The 27,112-nt window shown below is 40.8% G+C and overlaps 1 protein-coding gene and 1 long non-coding RNA gene across 3 annotated transcripts in view; one reads left to right on the top strand and one right to left on the bottom strand.

Annotated features, from left to right (window-relative positions):
* Positions 1-302: 302 nt before the first annotated feature.
* Positions 303-6,161, bottom strand: LOC132001311 (uncharacterized). 2 transcript variants are annotated; one of them, XR_009399576.1, is made up of 3 exons: positions 5,924-6,161; positions 5,574-5,637; positions 303-387 (listed from the first exon to the last, which is right to left on the bottom strand). It is a non-coding gene; the product is annotated as an uncharacterized LOC132001311 (long non-coding RNA). The 2 variants fall into 2 exon arrangements; XR_009399575.1 differs by having other exon boundaries at positions 304-387; positions 5,389-5,637.
* A 180-nt stretch (positions 6,162-6,341) lies between these two features.
* Positions 6,342-27,112, top strand: part of SLC16A1 (solute carrier family 16 member 1) — a 47,201-nt gene continuing 26,430 nt past the window's right edge. Inside the window, exon 1 of the mRNA XM_059375772.1 lies at positions 6,342-6,501. The gene's annotated coding sequence lies outside the window, so the exon portion shown is untranslated. The remainder of the gene's footprint in view (positions 6,502-27,112) is intronic.

Below are 27,112 nucleotides of genomic sequence, written 5' to 3'. Positions count from 1 at the left end.
GCCCCTGGATCTCACTTGGGTACAGGTGTCACTGATATTGTACAGCATGAGGCACTGTGGCAGATTACAGCTCTCAGAGGTCACCACAGACTGAGTACATGCTTTATTTAAGGCCTATCTTGTTCATCAGTGCAGCAGCATCAAGGTCCAGTTAGAACACCCAGGTCTGGCTACCCAGGCAGGTGGATACATAAAGCCAGTCATTATGATCTAAGAGGCCTCCTTCACTGCATGCACCACTCTTCTGAGTCACATCAGGCCTGAGGTACAGCTGTTCAGGAGTTCCAACTGCCAGCTGCTGCTGTTGAGTAGGGGCCATAAGGTCCAAGTTCTCACAACGAAAGATCTCACAGCATGGAATATGGGCGCCAGGACATCCAGAACTTCCTGGAATACAGGTGATCTTAACATTAAGCTTTAAAAAACATGTCCCAATATCTCCATCCCCAACTTAGTGCCTAGAAGTGCTTTATGAACACAAGAAGTGAGCACAACTCTCCCAAATTCAGATAAGCAGGGAGTAGTTCTTCCCTACAGTGCATTTTCTGGTTTCGAAGGCAGATTTTGTGGCCAACAGCTTTTGTCAGGATTGTTTAGCCCTACAAGGGATATAAGGAAACGAGAACAGGATTTTCTTAAGTCAAGATGGCCTTCAAACTCTAGGGATTAACTCCTATGGTATTAATAGTTATAAATGACAATTTCTGCTCATGTATTTTTGGTGAGAACAAAATGAAGAATACTTCCTGATGATTCCAGAAAATATTGATTATGTGACCTTAAGTTACTTAACCTTTGTATCTGTATCTGTCTGTAAAATGGGATTATAACAGTACTTAGTTTATAGCATATTTACGTGGAGAACACAAGTTAATACGCGTAAAGTGCTTAGATCAATGCCTGGCATATAGTAAGCACTTCGTAAGTCCTAGCTATCATCAATTTATCATTATTATTATTTCCAATCCCCCCCCATCTGCCTAGAATACCAAAGATGGGCAAGTAAGGAGGAAGGAAGGAGGGAGAAAAAGTAAAAGGAAGGAGCTTAGGGTTAGCCAGGGTCAAGGAGGTAGGTCTGGAAAATATGTAGGACCATCCCTAGAAGGAATGCTTGCCAGTAAAGATCCTAAATAATGATATATGTTACATAGGGCAGAGGCCAAAACTGTCTCTGTGCTGGCAGAAATAAGCAGGACATAAGCTTTTTCAGACCAGGAATGGAGTGATGATATGGGAACTGTACTGCCATATACAAATAGAGCGTTAGGCAATTTGCTTGAAACAAACTGAAATAGAGGATAAACAGGTCAAAAGGAATACTCTTGGTACTTTTTACTCACATGGATTGTTTTTGCAACCTTTAAAGTCTTTAAGTCTCTTAAGACTTTAAAGTCTTTAAGTATTAGCATGAGTTTATCATAATTTTTTAGGTCTTCCCCCAAATTTGCAGGCTTTTTAATCTCAACTTCAGACAATTATTAGAAGAAATGTAAATGTCCTTTACTATCAAAGCCATTGCAAATATTAAAAAATGCAGTAAACAATTAGTACACATAATTAGTACATGTGTAATTATAATTAGTACACATGTAATTACAATTAGCATATGTGTACTAGTAAACATAGGACAGTATGATTCCTGGAAAAACACACATTTTTTCACAAAAAAATTCTCGAAGACTTAAATAAGTAGAAAAGCAAATCTCTGGCCACCAAAACTACCAAACACACAAAAAGTCAGCAGATGGATATAATCATTTTTGACTAATTTGGCATATTGAGGAAATTATTATTGGGAGTATTTTTCTTTTCTACTAAATTGCTGAGGCTCTCTTCATCTGCAGCAGTTTGCTTTGACTGTTTTAACCAAATCATCTCTTGCCAGCAAAGAGCCAAAGAAGCTAACTGATTAGGATGCCAAACTGCAGGCTGTTGAGATACGTGAAGGGTCAAAACAGGGCAAGAAGGGCCAAGGGAAGATGGGGAGAGCTCAGGACAAGGCCTGAAATACATCTCACCAACACTGAGTTAGTCTTTCTTCAAAGGGTATCAAATTCATCTTAGATCTAGACTTGGCCCTTAGGATGCAGCAAGACTACACTGATAAAGGACATAAAATATGAGATATTCTGAATGAAAGAGTTCATTATTATTATTTTTAAAGATTATATTTTTTTAAAGATTATTTCTTTGAGAAAGAGTGCACGATTGCACGAGTGGGAGAGAGAGAATCTCAAACAGATGCCGCGCTGAGCATAGAGCCTAATGCAGGGCTTGATTTCATGACCCGAGCCAAAATCAAGAGTCAGACATTTAACTGACTGCACTGCCCAGACACCCGGGATTTTATTTTTAAGTAATCTCTACGTCCTACATGGGGCCCAAACTCACAACCCGGAGATCCAGAGTCACATGCCCCACGGACTGACTGAGCCAGCCGGGTGGCCCAAGAGTTCCCTACTTTAATTTTAGCATTGACATTATCTTCTTTATGCTAGGTATCTGCTTAGCAAACTCTTTTTTTCATACATGGTACAAAAGCAAATTTCATTTTCCATATTCCCCTTTGAGATATTACAAATTATAAATGGGGAAGTATTCTTAATCAATTAAGTATTACTGTGTTTTTAAAAAACCCCTTCTTGCTTTGTTTGGTGTTAGTGAAATGAGGATAACAGCATCTTCCACCACAGAAATGGTGGAATAATTAAGAGAATGTAAGTGAAATATTTGAATTCCAGAGAAAATACACTCTTATTATTTTTCTTTTCTAGATAAAGCAACTGGGTAACTTACTCAGCTTAAATAATAACTAATCGTTACAAATTTTCAAACTTTTTGCATTTGCATTTCTCATCCCATTACTAATTTCTGAGGTTAAAACTCTTACTTTAGAATCTTTAGAAGTTTTGCTCACTTTACAAGCTTGCCAAGAGCAGATTACCCATGGATCATTCAGTCTATCAGCCTTTAAAACAGGAAAGTGAATTTGGGGAATTTCATGCTAAAGCCGAAAGCCACTAAAGAGCATCATGCCTTCTCTGGTTTTGAGATAATGATTTTGAAAGACTCCGTGGTGAAACGCTTTTATCTTAAAAAACCACACTTAGGGAGCGCATGGGTGGCTCAGTTCGCTGAGTGACCAACTCTTGATTTCGCCTCAGGTCATGATCTCAGGGTCCTGGGATCCAGCCTGTGCCCTCATTGCAGAATTGCTTGTCCCTCTTCCTCTGCTCCTCCTACTCCTTTAATCTTGCCGGTGCTCTTTCTTAAATAAATAAATAAAATCTTAAGGGCAAAAAAGGGACAGCCTGTAAAAAAAAAAAAAAACCAAAAGACAAACAAACAAACAAATAACAACACACTTGGTACAGTAGAAAACCTAGGGCCTGGAGAGCTGGTTCTTCTGATCATACCATTTATTAGACAAGTGGCCTCAGAATAATTAGCTCCTCTGGGCCTTAATTTCCATTCTGTTAAACTTCCTCTCAGCTCTAAATTTCGGATCCTGTGCTTACTAGTTTATTTCTTCAGTGTTTCATGAATTAATCAGGAAAAAATCTGGAGAAAACCAAGACTTCTACCTGTATTATTTCATCAGTTTTGCCAGCTCACCCATCCTATTTCTTTTTTTTTTTTTTTAAGATTTTATTTATTTTTATTTATTTATTTGACAGACAGAGATCACAAGTAGGCAGAGAGGCAGGCAGAGAGAGAAAGAGGAGGAAGCAGGCTCCCTGCTGAGCAGAGAGCCCATGGGGGGGGGGGGTCGACCCCAGGACCCTGGGATCATGACCTGAACCTAAAGCAGAGGCTTTAACCCACTGAGCCATCCAGGCACCCCACCCACCCTATTTCTACTTTTAGGCTGAGAACCTTTCTCTTGCTTTTGATCTTTACCTCTTATGCACTTTATGAACAAATTATATTATTAATCACAAACACCTGTAGAGTGCTTTCCAAGATTTACCAACCCCTTCTGCAAATACTCTTACTTGATTATCTTAACAGCTCAGGCTGGTAGCTATTATATTCAGTTTACCTGGCCTGCCCAGAAGAGTTCAATGAATGAATTGTCCAAAGTGACACAGATAGTAAGTTATGGAAACAAACCTTCTGATTCCAAAGTCTATACTCTTTCCACAACACTACCGTTCCTAGTAGGAGCAGATCCAGATTTTGTGGAGCCTGAAGTTTATACAATTTTGGTGGGCATTTTCAAGAAAAGGAATACAAAATTACAATAAAGCACTAACATTATCCTGGGAACACACTGTAAGGGTTCCTCTTAGGGCCCTGCAAGGGGGTCTATTCAAGTGAAGTGCTTTTAGGATTAATTTTAAGGATTGAGTTTCATGGTTTTCCATGACTATACAATTATTTAATGCTCACTATATGCCAGACACTTAAGTAAAATACTATTTTTGTTATCATAAAAACCCTATGAGGTAGGTATTATCCTTGTTTTACAGAGCACAGAATGAGGCTTGGAGAGCAAAATAATTTGCCTAAGGATAAAGAGCTTGTAAGTGCAAAGTATCAAAACTGGAACTGAGACATGGGTTGATATTATAAATCTACGGTACTTTGTTCCTATATAAGCCTTTTTTTTTTTCGGGTTTCCTGGGAATCAACTTATTCTACCACTTCCTACTACATTTTACAGTTCTGGGCCTCATAGGCCCATGTCTGAACTAGTGCCATTTTGCCTCCCCAAATCCGTTCTCCTATCATCGACCATGAATGCTGCTACCACCCGAGCAATCCTAAAGCCCTGCTGGAATCCTCTGCATTTATTAAAGGTGAAAAGCAGTTACTACTCCTATGCACTGCCTGGCGACAGATTCTGGACAGCCTTCTGAGGTGTTGCACTATTACGGAAAACTTTCTTTTGTGTGAACCAGGCACAGTGGGTGAAGGGAAAGCACACTTACATCTCAGAACTTGATCCCTCCTCAATCCCCACTCCTCAATCACAGTTCTTCATTTGCAACACAAAACCTTAAGGCCAACCTCACAGGGCAGGGAGAATTAAGGGCAGAGGGGGCAGGGTTGGGGCCAACAGCAAGTGGTCCTCAAATGTTGGTTGATTTCTTCTGCCTCACTCAATCCCTCCAAAGAACTTGTAAACTCCTTGAAGGCAGGAGCCTTCATACATTTTTGGTTATTTCCCAAAAGCCAACATATGAGACACCTCATGATTATTCACCTAAACTGATAGACTCCAGTGTCTGGTCTTGCTCAAGAACCTACAATGGCTGTGAGAACAAAATCAGGCTCTGGAGTCTGACTTTGGATGTTGCTCACTTTCTCTGTGACCTCTGCAAAGTTACTTAACCTCTCTGAACCTCCACCCTTATTTGTGAAATGTTAAGAATAGTTACCTACCTCATAAGGCTATGATGGTAATTCAGGTAAACTGCTAAGTACATAATCAGTTCCTCAAAACTGCTGGCTGTATTATATCCTGCCCCCAACATTCTGTGTCCACAAAAACTTGGCCTCTGCATTCTCATTTCTCCGTGTTTCCAACATACGCCCCTCCCCGGGGACCCGTCTCACCACACTCTGACCTGCTCTGCTCTCCCGACTTCGGCGTTTAACGCCCAGCCTTCATCAAATGCCGCAGGGGACGCTCTGTATTAAGAAAGTTGCATCAGTTCTCTCCCCAAAACCACTAAAAGTGCCCAGGAGGTCGGTTCTACTACGGTTGCCTTTTTAGAGAACAGGAAACAGGCCCTGAGGGTTTGAGTGACTTCCCTGAGTTCCACGAACTCTGCTGAGGCCGCAGCCCGCGCTCTCTCCGCCCGCCCCTTCGGCCTCTTCCCGGGCCCGAGGTGGCCACGCGTCTATTCACACTCTGCCCAGTCCCTCCACTTCCAGTCGCTTCCCCGCTCCTCCCCGCGCCGGTCGCCCCCCACACCTGAGTCAGGCCCCCGGGGGTACGCCCCATCCGTCCTTGGCGGCTTTTCCCTTTTCTCTGCCAGAGACTGAGGGGGAGGCCGACACCGAAGTCCCGCACGCGTGTAGGTCACCGCGAACTCCTTGGACTGAAGACCCGAGGGCCAAGGTCCGCAGAGGAGAGCAGCAGCCCTATCGGACGCCGCAGAGGTGGGGGCGCGAGGCGCGGGTCCTGCCGGGCCGCCGGTCACGTGGCGGGGAGGGGGCGCCGGCGCGCGCCAGAGGACGGGCGGGCGCGCGCGCCTGAGAGCGTGTGGAGGCGCGAGTCGCTGTTCGGGCGTATGTATGGGGGGGGGGGGGGCGGCGGCCGGGAGGGCCGACTCCGCCCCCTGTGCGCATGCTCGGGCCCCGGCGGATTATAAGGCAGCCCCGCGGGCCCGGCCCGACAAAGTGCTGGCGAGCTGCGACGTGACCTGCCGGCCGCGTGGGTGCCCGAGCGAGCGAACGAGGTAGCTGGCGAAGGACGCGACCTGAACCCTGGGCCCTGCGGGACTCCAGCCGTGTCACGTACACGCTTGGCGGCGCGAACCGCGCATAACGGTTAGTTGGGTAACGGCCCGCGGCGGCGCTGGGCGCGGACCCCGCGGTGCCTCTGCCGCCCTGGAGGGTGGGAGGGGGCCTCGGGACTGGGTCGCAGACCTGGGTCTCGGGGGAGGGAGGCGGCCCGGCAGGGGCATCGTGGCCGCGGGCAGCCGCGTAGCACCGGAACGCGGCGTTGGGGAAGGAGACCTTGAGGCGATGGGGACAGCGCCTTCCCTCGCCCGGAGGGGCTGCGGCCCCCGAGTCAGGTGCGGGCCACCGGCCTGGCCGGGGAGTTGGGTTTGGATGCCGGTGACCTTGGGGAAGTAGCTTTTCCCCTAGCGTTCAGGAGTCTCCTCAAGAGATGCTTTTGATTTGGAAAAGGGACGACGTGGGGCTGGCTCACGTGGTGCCTCCCCGCTCTCCTGGCCGCGTTCTGCTCGGAGGGAAGGGACGCGGGGCGGGAGTTATTTTGGACTCGTGGCATGCCCGCCCCAACCTCGGCCAGCCAATCCTTGCCCCACCTGGTGACTTGCGAGGGTGGTTTGGGGAGCCGCAGTCCCCGCAGCCAAGACGTGACTGCAGGGTTCGCGTGGACTTTGCGGAGGGAATAGTGCAGCTGGCCGACGCGGGGACTGGTGCTGACGGGGACTCTTTGTCATTCAACCTGTGGCTGCAGAATCTCGACTGGAGCGCCCTCGCGCTCCTGGTCTTGAAGGCGGCCCTGTTGGGAGGGATCTGAAGGATAGCGTTACACTTGGTCAGATGCACGCGTTTTGTTCCAAGTACATCCTTTTCTTCCACGTGCATTTTAGCATTTCATTTCTTTGTCACGACTTACTTGGTGTGACGAGCACTGACCGAAACCACTTTGTAATTATTTTCAACCAAGAAACAAACGGATTTCTGCTTGAGCCGGTTTGCACCATTTGCTTACGAGCTAGACGCCTACTGATAGCAGTAGAATGTTTACAGAGCTACTCTTTACCATAGCTAGTTTTGAAATGTTTTTTATTATTTCCTAAAAGTTATTCCGGTTTCGAAATAAAATGCGCACGTATCAGTGCCCTGATAAAACAAATGTGGGCTTAGTAACTAGTGGAATGTCGTGATAGGGTGAACTCAGTATTGTGTGCAAGTTTGGAAGAGTATGACTAGGAATTAGGCATTAATAAACAATGTCAGTGTCGTTTACCAGAACTGTGAGTGAATTAGAGACTGCGTATCTTCAGCTTTTTAGTATGGCGTTAAGTAGAGCCCATAAGTCCAAGTCTTATGCTGTGAAGTACAACTTTGCCTTAAAATTGCCATAGGAAATATCAGGAATTCAAGATATCTAGGCTTTAATACAGGTAATGGGTAAGTTTTATTTCAGAATTTAACATACTTGAGTAATTTAGAGTTTAGATAAATGCTGTTTTTTAATCGTATTGCAGTTTCTCTTATTAAATATGTAAGTCAATGGTCTGGAGAGATTTTGTGAGATTTTTATAGCTGAATAGATTTAAAGGTTTGGTTGTAAGCTTAACATAATAGGCTATAACATCCCTAAACAGATTTTTTAAAAAGGATAAAAAGGTCATAGGATGAAACCATTTGATAGTGTTTGAATAGTTTTACATGTCTTTTTGTCTTCTAAATATTAATGCATATAAATAACATTAATCCTGGAAAAGATCTTAATGACTCGCTAGTCAGATTCCCTTATTTTACAGATTAGGAAATTGAAATTGGAGAAGTTAAGTGACTTAACATCTTAGATGAAAACTTGTTGTTTGTGTGGGAATTAATGTCTTTTGACTCCTGTTAATCAGATCGGCACTCTTGAGCTTTCTGTAAAATTGTTAACATGGATGTAAATTATTTTATACTAAAAATAGATATTGGAGTAGCTTTTGCCCAATTTATGTCCTTCATTCCCATTGTGTTTTCAGTCCACTTTATAATGCATCCCTATGTAGGATTTAGGTCCTTGTAAATGCCTATATGGTCAGTCTGTTTTTGAGCAGATGAAGATGGAACTTGGATGTGAGAAAAACAGACTAGAGAGTTGTGGGTATTTATGTATTCAGCAATTTGTTATTAGCTGCGAGGCACTAAGAGACTTAGGTTTCAGCAATAAACAGGTTCTGGCCCTGTTTCTCCTGGAGTTTGTAGTTTAACTGAAGAGCAGATAGACTGGTAACAGTGGTTACTACAACTACTCTTTATAAAGAAATACTGAGTGTTATGATAGAGAAAGTACAGATTCCTGGGGAACGAAATGGTGTATTCTATACTTATGCGAAGACACCCAACCTAGTATAGAAGCAATCTGGGTAGGCTTCTGTGAGGAAATGCTACTTAACTTTTTAGACTTGACGGTTAGGAGCTAACTAAGCCAGGAAGTGATGGTGGAAAAAGCATTCCAGCAATGAATGCTGAAGCTCCAGAGTACAGGGTACGTTGGAAAAACTGCATGAATTTACCAAAGCTAAAGCATAAGAGGGAGAAGGGAAATTTGGGAGAGATGGAAGTTGGAGAGATAGATAATATCAGATAATGCGAAGCCTTATAAGTCATTTTAAAGAATTAAGGAAGGGACTATCTTAAAAATTTAAGGAAGCATTCTTGCCTTGTAACTAATCAAAAGCAGTTTAAGGGTTTGAAGTGGAGTTGAGGATCGTATTTTGCTTTTTAGGAACTTCATTCTGTATACAATGTGGGAAACAGGCTGAGGGAGGCTTTTGGGAGTGTGTGAGACCACAGTGATGGACAGTAGTGGGAGGACATGAGAGGGGGGAACCCACAGATGTGGGAAACTAGGGCAGCCAGAGTTAAAAGTATCTCCAAGCTTTCTAGCTTGACCAAATACGATTTTGTGGGTTTACTGGATAGGATTTGTTTCCATTTAACCAGGGGGGCAATTAAGACATTGTATGATTAACCCAGGGCTGCTCGGGTTGTCAGTCTTGGAAATAAAACAAATCCATTCCTGTCCTTTTTGTAGTTCTGTTGGTGTTATTGATAGTGATTTTTTTTTCTTATTTTTTCCCCTCTAAACAAACTTCTATCAAAAAATTTCAAACGCAGTTGAGAGCCTTTTCTACTCCCCTACACCTGCTGGGTTATTCGGAAGCAAATCATATGTGGATAATTAATTTGTCTATGAATATTTAAGTATATCTCTAAAAGATAGGATTCCAGGAAATCATAACCACATACTGTTGTGTCATATGTAAAAATGAACATAACCAAATAACCAGGCAGTATTCAAATTTTCCTCAGTTGGCCTTGTTTTTTGTTTCTGTGTTTGTGTTTTTTTAAGTAAGCGCTACACCCAACACAGGGCTTGAGCTCAAGACCCCAAGATCAAGAGTCACATGCTCTATTGACTGAGCCAGCCAGGCATTGTACCCCTAGGGTTTTTTGTTTGTTTTTTAATTTTTTAAGATCTAAATGTTTATTTGAGAGAGAGAAAGAAACCATGTAGAGAGGGGGCAGAGAGAGAAGTCAGGCAGACTTCATGCTGAGTGTGGACAATGGAGCCTGACTCGGACTCCGTCTTACTACCCTGATATGGTGACCTGAGCCAAAACCAAGAAAGAGTTGGGTGTTCAAGCAACTGTGCCACCCAGGCACCACTCCACTCCAGGTTGCTTTTAAGTAATTGGTTTGTTTGATTTGGAATCCAAACACAGTCACACATTACATTTGGTTGCTATATCTTTTAATCTGCAGTTTCTCTTCATTGATTTGCTGAAGGAACCAGCTTATTTTTCCTGGTTTCCCTTATTTTGGATTTTGTTGAATATGTCCCTCTGGAATAGTTTTAACATGTTTTTAGTTCAGCGTATCCCTGGCTTCCCCGTATTTCCTATAAATTAGTAGCTAGTTTGAAGACTTCAGGCATGCTTAGATCAGTTCAGGTTTGATTTCTGAGAGTAGGAACAGTGTGGAGGAGAGAACAAATACAATTCACAGGTGATGATGTATATTTCCATCAGGAGGGCTTTGGTTATCACTGACTCTGCTAAATTAATGGTGTGGCTCCATTTCTTCACTAGTGGCTTGCAAATGGCCTTTCTCTCATATTCCTCTTTTTTTTTTTTTTTTTTTTTTAGGTTTTATTTATTTAGGGATGCCTAGGTGGCTCAGTCGGTTAAACATCTGCCTTTGACTCAGGTTGTCATCCCAGGGTTATGGGATTAAGTTCTACATGTGGCTCCCTGCTCAGTGGAGAGCCTGTTTCTCATTCTGCCTGCTGCTCCTCCTGCTTGTTTTCTCTCTCTCAGATAAATAAAATCTTTTTATTTATTTATTTTTTTAAAGATTTTATTTATTTGACACAGAGAGAGGGAACACAAGCAGGGGGAGAAGGAGAGGCAGGCTTCCCGCAGAGCAGGGAGCCTGATGCGGGGCTGATCCCAGGACTCTGGTATCAGGATCAGAGCCGAAGTCAGGGAAGGCAGGCAAGCGACTGAGCCAACCAAGCACCCCTCTCTAACATTCCTTCCTAATTGATTAACTAGAATACCTCTATAGAAAATAGGGTTTTTTCTCCCAGTTTTATTTTGAGATATAATTGACATTACTGCATAAGTTTAAGATACATAGCATGATGGCTTGACTAACATATATTATGAAATGATTGCCACAAATAAGTTTAGTTATCATCCATCAGCTCATCAGATAAAAAGAGCAAAAAAATTTTTTTCCTTTCAAAGAGAACTCAGAATTTACTCTCTTAACCTTCCTATATATAATAGTGTTAATTATAGTCGTCATGTTTTACCTTAACATATCTAGTACTTATGATTGGAAGTTTGTTACCTTTTAACTACCTTCCTCTAAGTGGTTTTTGAATAGTAAGGGCAAGTTAAAGTTTGTGTGTGTTTTGTTTTTGTTTTTGTTTTTTTGACAGAGAGAGAGAGAGAGACTGAGAGAGAAGGGAACACAAGCAGGGGGAGGGGAAGGGCGAGAAGGAGGCTCCCTGCCTACCAGGGAACCCAGTGGGGCACTCCATCCCAGTACCCTGGGATCCTGACCTGAGCCGAAGGCAGATGGTTAATGACTGAGCCACCCAGGTGCCCCAAAGTTTGTGTGTTTTAATAGAATATCATATGTATTGAGACACTATCTTTTTTGGAGGCCTGATGTATGTATTTTTAAAGATTTTATTTACTTATTTGACAGAGCACACAAGTTGAGTGAGTGACAGGCAGAGGGAGGGGGGAAAGCAGGCTTCCCGCAGAGCCATGAGCCTGACATGGGGATGTGGTACTCCATTCCAGGGATCCTGACCTGAGCCTAAGGCAGATGCTTAACCCCGCTGAGCCACCCAAGTGCCCCTGGAGAAATGTATTTAAATGTATCAAGATATAGCCTCTTTAAAAGCCGGTATTTTGTTAAAATGTTTTTAGCACTCAATATGAGCATTTCAAATGGTTTTTAGTATTTGGAATATTTAGAATTTCTATTCTTACATTGATAGGGTCTCTTTTGGTCTTCTCTGCTCTTTCAGTTTATTTGTTCCCATAGCTTTTGTGGAATTTCTGGTAGAATCACTACCAAATCTAAATCTCAAGCTGTAACTGGATTATAGAATTAAAATTCCTTAAATACAGAGATTGATTACTCTTATCTGTGATCTGCTTTTGTAGTTATCTCTTGGGCATTTCATACTTAAAATGTTACCTGAGGTTCATTATTTCTGCCTGTTCTCAACTTCCCTTCATCCCCCAAACCTAGTCTTTTCTTCTGATTACATTATTTCAGGTAGTTAGGCTTAAAACCTCTGAGTCATCTTAACACTTCCCTTGTGGGCCCCCTGCTCTCCCAAATGCAACTATGTGCCAGAGTTTCTCTTCTTATCTCTTGTGTCCATTCTCTCCCTCCACCAACCCCGCTTTTCATTTTATCATTACTCCCTAGTTTTGGCGGCTGCTATGATTTTTGCTGTGGCCTTGTACCTCCAATCATTGCCGTTCCCCTTCTCCAGTCTGTTCTATGGTGTTCTACCAGTTCCTTTTTTAAAATTTAATTTTATTTTATTTGTGTGTGTGTGTGTTCCAAAATTCATTGTTTATGCACCACACCCAGTACTCTCTGCAGTACATGCTCTCCTTAATACCCACTGCCAGCCTCACCCGTGCCCACCCTTCTCCCCTCCAAAACCCTTAATTTGTTTCTCAGAGTCCACAGTCTCTCATGGTTTGTCTCCCCCTCCAGTTTCCCCCAGCTCACTTCTCTCTTTTTTTAATATTTTTTAAGATTTTATTTATTTATTTGACAGAGTTCACAAGTAGGCAGAAAGGCAGGCAGAGATAGAGGAAGGGAAGCAGGCTCCCTCCTGAGCAGAGAGCCTGATATGGGGCTTGATCCCAGGGCCCTGAGATCATGACCTGAGCTGAAGGCAGAGGCTTTAACCCACTGAGCCACCCAGGTGCCCCGAGTATTCATCCTTTTTGATGGAGGCATAATACTCCATAGTATATATGGACCACATCTTTATCCATTCGTCTGTTGAAGGGCATCTTGGTTTTGTCCACGGTTTGGCAACTATGGCCATTGCTGCTATGAACATTGGGGTACAGATAGCTCTTCACTACATCTGTATCTTTGCAATTGCAGGGTCATAGGGTAGCTCTATTTTTAGTTTCTTAAGGAATCTCCACACTGTTTTCCAAAGTGGCTGCACCAACTTGCATTCCCACCAACAGTGTAAGAGGGTTCCCCTTTCTCCACATCCTCTCCAACACCCGTTTTTACTGTCTTGTTAATTTCGGCCATTCTAAGTGGTGTAAGGTGGTATCTCAATGTGGTTTTGATTTGAATCTCCCTGATGGCTAATGATGATGAACATTTTTTCATGTGTCTGTTAGCCATTTGTATGTCTTCCTTGAAGAAGTGTCTGCTCATGTCCTCTGCCCATTTTTTGATGTGATTATCTGTTTTTTGAGGGTTGAGTTTGAGGAGTTCTTTATATATTCTGGATATCAGCCCATTTGTCTATAGTGCCATTTGCATATATCTTCTCCCATTCTCTGGGTTGCCTCTTTGTTTTGTTGGCTGTTTCCTTTGCTGTGCAGAAACTTTTGATCTTGATGAAGTCCCAAAAGTTCATTTTCGCTTTTGTTTCCTTTGCCTTTGGAGACGTGTCTTGAAAAAAGTTGCTGTGGCCGATGTTGAAGAGGTTACTGCCTATGATCTCTAGGATTTTGATAGATTCCTGCCTCATGTTGAGGTCTTTTATCCATTTTGAGTTTATCTTTGTGTATGGTGTAAGAGAATGGTCGAGTTTCATTCTTCCATACATAGCTGTCCAATTTTCCCAGCACCATTTATTAAAGAGTCTGTCTTTTTTCCACTGTATGTTTTTTCCTGCTTTTTTGAAGATTATTCAACCATAACTGATGTCCTACCAGTTCTGATCATGTCATTTCTATAATCAAAATTTTCTCATGGTTTTCTAATGCCTACCAAATTTAATACTTGTCTGGATAAAGTTTTCAGTATATGACTGCCAGGTTACCCTTCTGAGTTGTATGTTATTCTTCCTTTAACTTGCACTGACAAACTGAAATTTTTCTCCATGCTTTTTTCCCTGTAATTTTTTTTTTCTCTTTGCCCGGTCATAGGATCCATTTTATAATGATCTATATGCCAAGTTTAGTATAGTTGAGATGTTTGAGCCCTTGTGTTTCCTATAAGGAAGTAATGAAACAGCAATGATGTTTTTTTTTTTTGTTGTTTTTTTTTTAAGATTTTACTTATTTATTTGACTGGGGGTGTTGGGGGGCGGGAGCAGGCTCCCTGTTGAGCAGAGAGCCCGATGCTATGTGGGGCTTGAGGGGCTTGAGGGGCTCCATCCCAGGACCCTGAGATCATGACCTGAGCCAAAGGCAGAGGTTTTAACCCCCTGAGCCACCCAGGTTCCCCCCAGCAATGCTGATTTTAAGGAAATGATGCTTTCTCTTCTGGGGTCACAGTGCACACAGTGACAGCAGGAGTTCACATCTACCAAAAGGGAGACTGGCTCAGAGGCTAAGCTGTTGAGGAGTATAACTGACGACTTAGGCAGAAGAAGCAGGGTCCAGCTCTGTTGGTTTTCCTTACTACTACTATGGTACTAATCACAGCTGATAGTATTGTTAAATCTAATCTGATGTGATTACAGTGACTTAGCCTTCATATAAAGGAGAAGTTTCTCAAAATGTACAAGCATTGTAAGCTACATATTTGATCATTTGTTGAAAAATATCTCTCCCCTTTGATTTTGCTCTTACTGTGTAAATCACCAAAATTACTGAGTGAATGAAAGCTTGAAAATACTGCTCTAGTGTGTTAAACTGTGTTGGATAGCAACAGGGCTTTTTTTTTAAGTTTTTATTTTAAATCTAATACATTTAACAGTGTTATGAGTTTCAGATATACAATATAGTGATTGAACAATTCTGTACATTACTCAGTGTTCATCATGATAACTGTACTTCTAACAGGGCTTTTCAGAGTTGCCTTATATAGTTTTGAGACTCAGAGGTTTTACTTTATTAACTCTCTCTTCTCTTCCCCTATCAGCGGTTTTTAATCTGGATCTGCAGATTGGTCTTCCATGGTCAATGGAATGCAGGGGGTCTCTGAATTTGCTGAAGAAAAAAAGTTACATCTTCTCATTAATTTCTACATAAAATCTAGTTATTCCCACTATGAATGTAGGCAACAAGCAATGAGTAGTTTTGCAGCACCTGTGACTTTGTCATCATTTTCATATGATAAGTGGTTGCAGCCAACTTGAAATTGTTTAAACTCATCATTACTTTAAAGTTACTGTGATTATTAGACCAACTACTAGATCTTATCTAACTTGTTATTTTTAAAAGCACATGTCAATTAAAAATATATTTTGACAATTGTATGTTTGTATTTTATGCATTTAAAAACATCATTCTGACAAGAATAATGACAGGTTTTACCGAATTGTCAAAGGAATCTGTGGCACCAAAGAGGCTAAGAACCTCTGCTCCTAACTCCTCCTAACTCTTTTATATGTCTTTTCTGATATAGGAATGGTTAGTCAGAAGCTGTGATGGAATATAGCATATAAATCATGATATCACAGGTTTATGTAAATTGTTTGGCCATTGACTGTTGTGTACTAAATCATAAATTTTGACCACACAAATGATAGGGAACAAAATGTTTGTGTATTTTAAGGGCTAGTAAGATGATTTCTATAAATTTTGGCAGAATAGTTTTCCTTTGTATTCAGGAAGTATATGTTTATATAACTTAAAATTATGGTTTCCAAAATTCTGTGTTTTTTTTTTTTTTATTTTTAAAAACTTTCAAAAGTAAGCTCTAGACTTGAACTCACAAGTTTAAGATCGAGAGTTATACACTCCCCTGACTAAGCTAACCATGTGCCCCCCAAATTCTCTTAAATGCCATAAGTTAAATGAAATAGATGGTGTCTTTATTTTTTTTATTTTTTATTTTTTTTAAAGATTTTATTTATTTTTGACAGAGAGAGATCACAGGCAGGCAGAGAGAGAGGAGGAAGCAGGCTCCCTGCTGAGCAGAGAGCCCAATGCAGGGCTCAATCCCAGGACCCTGAGATCATGACCTGAGCCAAAGGCAGTGGCTTAACCTACTGAGCCACCCAGGTGCCCCAGATGGTGTCTTTATTGACTTGGAGGACTTTCTTACCCTTTTTTGGATATAATCAGCAAAATACTTCACATTGCTTCCAATGTTATCTTTATCAGTTCACTCTATTAGATGCAGGCTTTTATTTTGCTCAGCTGAACGAATCCTTAATGGGGTTAGTGGAATTCAGGTTTGAAGTACCTGCTCTGGAGATTAGAAATACATATCCTTGGGGTGCCTGACTGGCTCATTGAGAAGAGTATGTGAGTCATGGGTGAATTTGAGCCCCATGTTGGGTGTAGAGATTACTTAAATAAAAATGAAAGAAAGAAAGACAAATCTTCTCGTTTTCTTTCTTTCTTTTTTTTTTTTTTTTAAGATTTTATTTATTTATTTTGAGAGAGAGGGAGTGTGTGAGAGAGCGCAAGCTGAATGGAGGGGAGGGACAGAGGGAGAGGGAGGAGCAGGGAGCCTGATGTGGGACTTGACCCCAGCATCTGGTATCATAACCTGAGCTGAAGGCAGACACTTAATCAGCTGAGCCACTAAGGTGCCCAAGACACGTCCTTTCTATTGTGACTGTGTAATGATGTTTGTATTTGCTGCCATCTAGAATACTACTTGAGAAGTTAGTAGAGGGAAAACAGATGGTTTAACGATAACTACAGTTCCCAGGAAAATAAAAACACTCCTTTGAAAATTGAATATTTCTAATAAAGGAACTGATAATTATTTTAAAAGACAATATAGTCTTGTCAGCAATTAAGGCAGCTATTTAAGTTTTTTTTTTTTTTTTTAAGATTTTATTTATTTATTTGAGAGAGAGAGAGCGTGCATGAGGGGGAAGGTAGGAGGGAGAAGCAGACTTCCTGCTGTGACTCGATTCTGGAACTCCAGGATCATGACCTGAATGGAAAGGCAGTTGCCCAACCAGCTGAGCCACCTAGGCGCCCTGGTTGTTTTTGTTTTTTAAAGATTTTATATATTTGTCTGAGAGAAAGACAGGCAGGGGAGTGGCAGGCAGAGGGAGAGCAAGGAGCCCAATGTGGGACTCAATTCCAGGACTGGGATCGCAGCCTGAGCTGAAGGCAGATGCTTAACCAACTGAGCCAGCCAGGCATCCCATATTTAAGTTTAACCTAGTATATTTTGAGGTAATAATGCGGACTTATTTTTGCTACATCTTTAGCAGCTATGAATATCTACTAAAAGTTTTCCATGTTCGCAATAGCCAAACTATGGAAAGAGCCCAGATGTCCATGGACAGATGAGCGGTTAAAGAAAATATGATATGTATACACAAAGGGAATATTAATTATTCAGCCATCAAAATAAAAGATATCTTGCAGTGACATGGATGGAACTAGAGGGTGTTATGCTAAGGGAAATAAGTCAGTCTGAGAAAAACAAATACCATATAATTTCATTCATGTGGAATTTAAGAAAACAGAAGAGCATAGAGGAAGGGAGGGAAAAATAACAGCAAGAGAGGGAATGTAAGCAAGGGGAGTGTGAGAGGGAGAAGCAGGCTCCCTGCTGAGCAGGGAGCCCTATGCAGGCCTTGATCCCTGGACCCTGGGATCATGACCTGAGCTGAAGGGAGATTAAGAACTGAGCCACCCACCCAGGCACCCAGAAGACTCTTAACCATAGGAAAGAAACTGAGGGTTGTTGGAGGGGAAGGTAGGATGGGGTAACAAGGTGATGGGCATTAAGGAGGGCATGTGATGTAATGAGCGCTGGGTGTTACATAAAACTAATGAATTACTGAACTCTACCTATGAAATTGATAATATCCTATATGTTAATTAATTGACTTTAAATAAAATTAAATTTTAAAAACTTCTCAGATAGGGACACCTGGGTGGCTCAGTTGGTTAAGCGGCTGCCTTTGGCTTGGGTCATGATCCCAGTGTCCTGGGATCGAGTCCTACATCAGGCTCCTTGCTCGGCGGAAAGCCTGCTTCTCCCTCTGCCGCCTCTCTGCCTGCCTGTGCTGCCTGTCTGCCTGTGCTCACTCTCTCTCTCTGGGAATAAATAAATAAAATCTTAAAACAAAAAACAAAAAAACTTCTCAGATATACATTGAAGAATGGTGGGTAATGATTTGACTCTAGACAATACTCAACTTTAATACTCTACTGTGGTTTGTCTGTTACTGATAAAACAAGAAAACAAAACAACTTAGTTTTTTGAGATAGGGTCAAAGGTAGCATAATAATGAAGTTCAGATTCATTGAAGGGATGTTTATTAAAGAATTACCATGTGTGGGGCGCCTGGGTGGCTCAGTGGGTTAAGGCCTCTGCCTCCGGCTCAGGTCGTGATCCCAGGAGCCCCGAGTCGGGCTCTCTGCTCGGCAGGGAGCCTGCTTCCTCCTCTCTCTCTGCCTGTCTGCCTCCTTGTGATCTCTGTCTGTCAAATAAATAAATAAAATCTTAAAAAAAAAAAAGAAAGAAAAAAAGAATTACCATGTGTGGGGCACCGGAGTGGCTCAGTGGGTTAAGCCTCTGCCTTGGCTCAGGTCATGATCTCAGGGTCCTGGGATCAAGTCCCAGCACGAGGCTTTCTGCTCAGCAGGGAGGTTGCTTCCCCCTCTCTCTCTGCCTGCCTGTCTGCCTAGTTGTGATTTCTCTTTGTGTCAAATAAATAAATAAAATCTTAAAACAACAACAACAACAAAAGAATTACCATGTGTACAAGAAGTTACTAGAAAGGGATGAAGGAAAATATGGTTTGAGAACATTTAAAACGACAATAAAGCTTGGAAATGAAATGTTAGCATATTACTACGTTGTCTCTGGTCCTCAAAACTTAAGCTATGTTTATGTGAAAGTAAGTATAATGTTAATTATTTGTCAGTGAACTCAGCCTTTTGCAAGAAAAAGAAAAGATTTCTTTATCTTTTAATGAATTGTAATCCACTTATGCTCCCCGTTTGGGTTCAGAATCCTGGAAATGAAGTAAGATTCTAGTAGAAATACCACCTACTATATTCAAATACACATGTATATTCAAAGTAATAAATGACACAACCCTAACAGTACATATGTTTGTAATTTTAATCTAACCAGTACAGGGGTGCCTGGGTGGGCTCGGTGGGTTAAGCCTCTGCCTTGGGCTCAGGTCATGATCTCAGGGTCCTGGGATAGAGCCAGGCATCCCATTAGGCTCTCTGCTCACCGGGGAGCCTGCTCCCGCTCCCCTCTGCTTGCCTCTGGGCCTACTCGTGATCTCTGCCTGTCAAATAAAATAAATAAATAAATAAATTTTAAAAGAAATCTGACCAGTACGTTTTTTTAGATTCTTGAGCAAGACAGGTCTTATATTAATAAATTGAAATGACCCATTTAGATCTTGATTTGATGAACATATTTTTGGGTTGCTGAAGAAAACCAGAACATACACAGGTATTCCAGAATATAACTTGAAATTGTGCCAAGCAGAACCTGCCATTGAAGGATAAAGCTTCCCAACTTCCCATGCTCTACTACTACTCAAATTCTTTATTTTATAAAATGTGAAATGGGTTTATATTTGGAAACTCTTGTCCAAGCAATAAATAAATTAGCATGTGAAAGGGAACAGGACTTGGCCAAAACATGGACATTAGCCAGTTTTTCAGTCTGTGAGAAACAGGCAAAAATGAAGCATTACAGAAGGCATGATCTGCTGGTGTAGTAATAACTTTGCAAGTGAGGCTGATTAAATTAAATTTTAGATGCCAGAAGTTGTCTTCAGTAATTTTTTTTTCGTTATTTAAAAACAAACAAGGGGATCCTGGGTGGCTCAGTCAGTCAAATGTCCAACTCCTGATTTTGGCTTAGGTCATGATCTCAGAGTCGTGAGATCAAGCCTTTAAGATTTCTCTCTCCCTCTCCCCTACTCTCATGCCCATACTCTTCTTAAAAAAAATAAAATAAAAAATAAAAACAAAAAAGCTTTTCTGCCTCTTTGACTATATAGGGCACTAACTAGGTCCAGAAAGCATAACTTCGTATTCCTGGAAGGTTTTGCCTGGTTGCATGTTTTTCTCTGCTTCTCAAAAACTGGGGAGATCAAATTCCTTGAAGTTCATCTAATGCTGACTTTTGGAGGTGGAAGTTAAATTTTTAAAAGTAGTAATAGCCTCTGTCCTTAATTCATGATCTAAAAGTACACACCTAAACTAATTAGGGAAATAGTTACTCAAAAAGAAAGAAATAGATATACAGTTTAGTATGTTAGAGTTTTCAGAATGCTACCTAAGATGTCATGGAGGAAGTTAACTCCATGTGACGTGATGTATTCAGAAAAACAGTAAAGATATTGGTGGGCTAGAGTAGATTTTTAGTATTAGATAAAATTAGAATTCTGGAAATTGTCAGTAAGTGAGGATTTCATTTTTATAAATTACTAAATGTTTTTATCACATCAACATGTGAATTTGGCATAAAACTGTACTCTTTTTGTCTTTGTTTCTGTTAACGGTCTTTAAAGCAGTGCTGCCTCTTGAATTGTCTTTTTCTTCCTGGAGAATCATGGAGTAGACTTTCTCTTCCCTTTGCTCATTCACAACTGAGATTATCTGAAGTGTGAATGCATCATGAATTCTAAATACATACTTCAAAAGTCCCTTACCAGGTGCTTGGGTGGCTCAGTCCTTAAGTGTCTGCTTTTTGCTCAGGGTCTTCCACTCTATGTGTTTGTGTTCCCTCTCTCGGCATGTGTCTCTGTCTGTCTCTCTCTCTCTGTCAAATAAATAAATAAAATCTTTAAAATTAAAAAAAAAAAAAAGTCCCTTACCTTTCCCTCCTCTACTTCCAACTCTTACATAGTAGCATTACCAGAATATCTCTTCTTTTTCCCTTTTCTTCTTTCCTCTCTAGTTTATGAGATTAAAAAAGCCTCAGTCTTTGCTAATAAGTGTGACAAGTGCTAATAATACAACAGTATGAAGGGAAAGGAAACTTTTAAGTATTAATTTAAATCATGACTGATGGTTCTACTAACTTCACTTAAAGCTTTGAAATAGCCATAGAAGTTACTTTCTCATTTCTGGACATCCTCATCTACCTCCTTACCCCGCCAAGTAAGCCTCGCTATTAAAGAGAACTAAACTAATTTGATTTCATGGGTTTTGTCTTAGTTTATTATACTGTTCTTTCTTTCTTTCTTTTTTTTAAGATTTTATTTATTTATTTGACAGAGAACGAGGGAGGGAATACAAGCAGGGAGGGTGGGAGAGGGAGCCCGAGACTGAGCAGGGAGCCCGAGGCAGGGCAGGATCCTGGCATCAGGACTAGAGTTCAAGGCAGACCCTTAACAACTGAGCCATCCAGGCACACCATTATACTGTTATTTTCTAATATTACAAATATACAATAATTTCTTTTTGGTGTAACTTTTAGGGGTAGCCTAGGTGGCTAACCATAGTGAAGTGGGAAAGTTCTCTTAAGTTAGGGGTTTGCAGTAAAAAGTAAAAATGAGTTGGCTACTTGATTTGACTAGGTGTCCAACTTTGGCCCAGAAATCTTAATTAATGCTGAGCCCTAAGTAATGCACAGATCTGTGATATTGAAGAGTTACCTGTTTTTTAATTCAGCTAATGTTATATAATCCATGAACTTTAAATGTAGAAAAAAATGAAGATGTCTATTATTGTCTGTCTTAAACCTTAAACTTCCCAAAGTAGAAAGCCACACTGTTGAGAAATAATACTGTAGATCTGGACACATCCCGAAAAATATTTCTAATACTAAATGGAAAAAGCAGGCTATAAAAAAAGCAGCATGAAATATAAGCCCATGTTTATATTACATATATGCTTGTGCATCACTATCCTAAAAAGAAGTTTAAGAGAATTTTCATCAGAATGTGAATAAGTGATATGAGGATGATAGAATGACAGGCAAGAATCTTCATTTAAAGATTGATTTATTTATTTGAGAAAGAGAGCATGCAATTGGGTGAGAGGGGAGAAAGGAGGGAGGGAGAGCGGGCACTCATATCCTCAAAGGACTCCCCACTGAACACAGAGTTTGGTCCCTGAGATCATGACCTGAGCTGAAACCAAGAGTCAGCTGCTTAACAGACTAAGCCACCCAGGTGTCCCCAGGCCGACTTCATTTTCTATTTATATAGGTATATCTTTTAATTTCTCAGTAATGAATATGTATAACTTGTATCTTTTATTACTTTGCTACTTTGTGGGTTTTTTTTTTTATCATGAATAAGGTGTGTTGGAACAAATCAAACAACACAGGTATATGGAAACCAGAAGATGATTATCTACCCTTCACAACCTGCAACCAATATAAAGTTGCAAATGCTTTACCTTTTTTTTTCTTTCTTTCTTCCCTGAATCTAGACCCTTTGAGGGCAGGGACCATGTCTGTTTATTTACTGCTTTCGCTCCAAGCACTCAAAATTTTATTAAATGAATGGCAGCAAAGTTTGGTGTATAACCTGATATAAATTTTTTTAAATGATTATATAGTCCTATTGTGTTTAAGCTTAAAAATCTGAATTGCAAAAACATTTATGAAATTTAGGACATAGGTAATTGATCCTCTTTGGATCTCATAATGCTAAAATCCTGCTTTTGTAATAATCTTTATTATTAACAAGGTATGCCCCTTTATTGGCATGAATAGAACTAACCCTTGTTCTTTGGGATTGCAGTGTTTGTTTATTTATTTATTTATTTGTTAAAAGATTTTATTTATTTATTTAACAGAGATACACTGCGAGAGAAGGAACACAAGCAGGGGGAGTGGGAGAGAAAGAAGCAGGCTTCCCGCCAGAGCAGGGAGCCCGATGCTGGGCTTGATCCCAGGATCCTGAGATCATGACTTGAGCCGAAGGCAGATGCTTAATGACTGAGCCACTCAGGCATCCCATAAAGAAAGTTACACCACAGTTTGTGCTTGGGTAGTAGAAAGGAAGGATGAATTGCCCAAGGAATTCAGTATGGCACTTAGGAAATTGTTATATACAAGAATAAAGAATTAATCTGCTACTCTGAGGCTAGTCCTTCTGGAAGCACCTGGGTGGCTCAGTCAGTTAAGCAAGCAGCTAACTTTTGCTTTCAGCTCGGGTAATGGTCTCAGGGTCCTGAGATCAAGCTCCTCAGAAGTCTGCTTGAGATACTCTGCCTCTCCCTTTCCCTTTGCCCCTCCCTTGGCTCCCAGGCCTTCTCTCTCCCTCTCTCTGAAATAAATAAGTAAAATCTTTTTTAAAAAAAGATTTCAAGTTTTTATTTTAATGTAGTTAACATAACAGTGTTTTATTAGTTACAAGTGTACAGTATAATAATTCAGCACTTCCATACATCACTCTACTTACCACAAGTACACTCCTCATTCCCCATAACCTGTTTCACCTATTCTCCTCCAACCCCCCCCCCCAGTAACCAACAGTTTATTCTAATTGTTTCTTGATTTGTCTCTCTGTCTCTCAGTTTTTTTTTTTTTTAATATTTTATTTATTTATTTGACAGAGAGAGATCACAAGTAGGCAGAGAGGCAGGCAGAGAGAAAGAGGAGGAAGCAGGCTCCCTGCTGAGCAGAGAGCCTGATGCGGGACTCAATCCCAGGACCCTGAGATCATGACCTGAGCCGAAGGCAGAGGCTTAACCCAGTGAGCCACCCAGGCGCCCTCTTCTGCTTATTTTAAATTGGATTATTTGGTTTTGCAGTTTTAAGTTTTTTAAGTTCTTTATAGATTTTGGATACTATCCCTTAATTGGATATGTCTTTTGCAGATATCTTTACCCATTCTGTAGGTTGCCTTTCAGTTTTGTTGATTGTTTCTTTTCACTACGCAGAAGCTTTTTATTTTGAAGTTGTCCCAATAATTTATTTTTGCTTTTGTTTCCCTTACGTCAGGAGACATATCTGGAAAGAAGTTGTTATGACCGATGTCAAAGAAGTTACTGCCTGTTTTGTCTCCTAAGATTTTTATGGTTTCAGGTCTCACATTTAGATTTTTAGATTTAGATCGGAGCCCTACATTGGGCTTTTTGCTTGGCAGGAAGCCTACTTCTCCCTCTCCACTGCCCCTCCCCCTGCTCATGCTCTCTGTCTCTCAAATGAATAAATAAAATCTTAAAAAAAAAAGTTTTCCATATTAAAAAAAATTCTTTTTATAATAAAAATTTTAACAATTTCACAATTTTTTGTGTAATCTTGAGTTTTATAATAAATTATTAATGGGAGAGTCTTTTAAGATTATTTATTTGAGAGAGGGAAAGAGAGCACACGTTCAGAGCAAGTGAGAAAGAACCTGAATAGGGGGGAGGCAAAGGGAGGAAGAAGCAAGGCTCCCCAATGAGCAGGGAGCCCGGTGTGGCGCTCTATCCTAGGACCCTGGGATCATGACCGGAGTTGAAGGCAGACGCTTAATCAACTGAGCCACCCAGGTGCCCCAAAGGTTGAGATCTTTTTATTGGAATTAGTTTGATTATGCTTATAGTTTGCAAATCAGACTTTAAAAGTAAGTAGAAGTTTCTCTTTTCCTTATTTTAAAAATTCTTATTCTCAATTTAAAATGCATATTAATATATATCAGTATTATCTATTCTGTAAGTCTACAAGTAGATTACTTACCTTTGAAAGAAATTGCACTGGTACAGGGAGAAGAGAGAAATAAAATACTAACATTAACCCTCAACAGAGAAACCAGAACCTGAATTGAAAATTTCTACACATATCGGGAACCATATTTCTTTCTCCTATCCACTTGCTTATAATTACGCTTATTCGGTTGAATAGATGCCAGAAATCATTGTCTTACAAGAATTAAAGTGCATTACAGATTCAGATTATTGAGTATGACATTGGCCGAGATTGACAAAAGAGGATTTAATAAGTAAATATGTGTATATTTACACACACATATATATACACACATGCGCATATATGTATAGTCACTACCTTTAAGCTTGCATATTAGTTTGTTCATTTGCAGATAGGATCAATTTCATCAGTTCTCTGTAGTACTTATAAAACTTTAAATCCTCTAATTTTTCAATTTTTTTTTCAAGATTTTATTTATTTATTTGACAGAGAGATCACAAGAAGGCAGAGAGGCAGACAAAGTGAGGGGGAAAGCAGGCTCCCTGCTGAGTAGAGAGCCCGACTCGGGGCTTGATCCCAGGACCCTGAGACCATGACCTGAGCTGAAGGCAGGGGCTTAAACCACTTTAAAATATTTTATTTATTTTTATTTTGAGAGAGAAGGAAAGCGAACAGGAGGAGGGGCAGAGGGAGAGGGAGAGAATCTCCTGCAAACTCCACACTGAGTGTAGAACCTGATGCGGAGCTTGATCTCTCTCGACTCCGAGATCATGACCTGAGCCAAAATCACGAGTACAACACCCGGCTGACTGAGCCACCCAGGCACCCCAGTCCTCTTTCTTAAAACAACTACAAGAAATTAGGATTGACATTTTAAAAATCTGGGTTGTTAGAGCAGCATCATAGAGTGTTGTAGAGCATTAAAGAACGTCAAGATAAATTTATTGGAAGTCTGCGTTATGTAGGCCCAGTCAAGCAGAAATAAGCAAAAGTTGGTTTTCATTTACTGTTAGTCTTGGGCATTCTGTAGTTTCTCGTGGAATTTATTTTTTTAGTTTTCATTTTTTTAAGTAGGCTCCATGCCCAGTATGGAGCCAACATGGAACTTGAGCTCACGATCCTCAGATCAAGACCTGAGTTGAGAATGAAGAGTTGATATTTAGGGACCCCTTGGTGGCTCAGTCAGTTAAGTGTTGCCTCTTGATTTTTGACTTAGATCATGATGTCAGGGTCGTTAGATTGAGCCCATGTATTGTCAGAGAGGAATCTGCTGGAGATTCTCTGATCCTCTGCCCCTTCCCCTCACTACGCACCTCTCTCCTACTCTCCTCCCTCTTTAAAATAAATAAATCTTAAAAAAAAAAAAAAAATGAGCCATGTGTTTAACCATCTGAGCCACCCAGGTGCCCCTGTTAGGCAGTTTGTAGTTGAAGTTGCAAATAGCCAAAATTTCCCCATGTTTGTCATTCATTGAATAGCTTGCCTGGCCTTATTGATGGTATAGCAAAAGTAGCTCTGTTACCATAATAGTGATATATTGGTATAAAAAGTGATATATATTGATTGCCAGGAAGCCTTGTAGGAAAACAAACCCATTTCATGAAATAAGCCAGGAATATTTACGATGCATGTCATTTGATGGTGGCACTAAATTCCATTCTCTGGAAGCCTTTCTCAGTACTGGGTCTTTATGTTCACATGTCTCTCTGTTATTGATAAATCTGTATTTCTGCCTTTCCAAAAAATTTTAGTCTTGAGGTTTCGCTCAACTGAGCAATAGGTAGTTGACTAGTATTTAAGGAAGATCATTCATAACACAGAAAAGTGTTATGCTTGAACAATCTGTACATAAGGCAGTGGGCAAGAGAGGTGGCTGAAGGGCTGGAAATTAAGGGTATTGGTTGTTTATGTTTGAGAAGACCTTGTCCCTGACTTCTGACACACCCTTCAGTCTTACATTAGGTGGTGAAAGGCCCTTAGTTCAAACACCCTTAATTTCATCACATACCCTTTGACACATGATACATTACTTGAAATAGCAGCCCTTTTCTAGATGACAGAAGTAATAGAGTCAGTTACAGATGCTAGGTTTCATGTGTTTCATGGTGCTCTGGGTCCTGACAGGTATATATTGTGAGCTTTCTGTTGGGAAAAGCTTTGAACAGATTGGTGGTTTGGGTAGAAAATACTCTCCAAGGATACATATAGTATTTGGGACAACCAGAAAAATGTGAGGAGGGGGTGCCTGGGTGGTACATTCAGTTGACTCTTGGTTTCTTGGTACATTCAGTCTGACTCTTGGTTGAGTGGTGAACTCAGAGTCATGAGATCAAAACAACCTCTACCATCTCAACACAAAATGTGCTTAAGACTCTGTCTTTGCCTCTCCTGCTAGCCTCCCCGCCCCCGCCACCGAACACACGTGCACACGTGTTCTCTCTCTCCCTCT

Source organism: Mustela nigripes, chromosome 14 (genome assembly GCF_022355385.1).
Source record: "Mustela nigripes isolate SB6536 chromosome 14, MUSNIG.SB6536, whole genome shotgun sequence".
NCBI classification, from domain to species: Eukaryota; Metazoa; Chordata; class Mammalia; order Carnivora; family Mustelidae; genus Mustela; species Mustela nigripes.
Note: the sequence above shows the minus strand (reverse complement) of the source record. Positions and strands in the feature narration are given on the sequence as shown.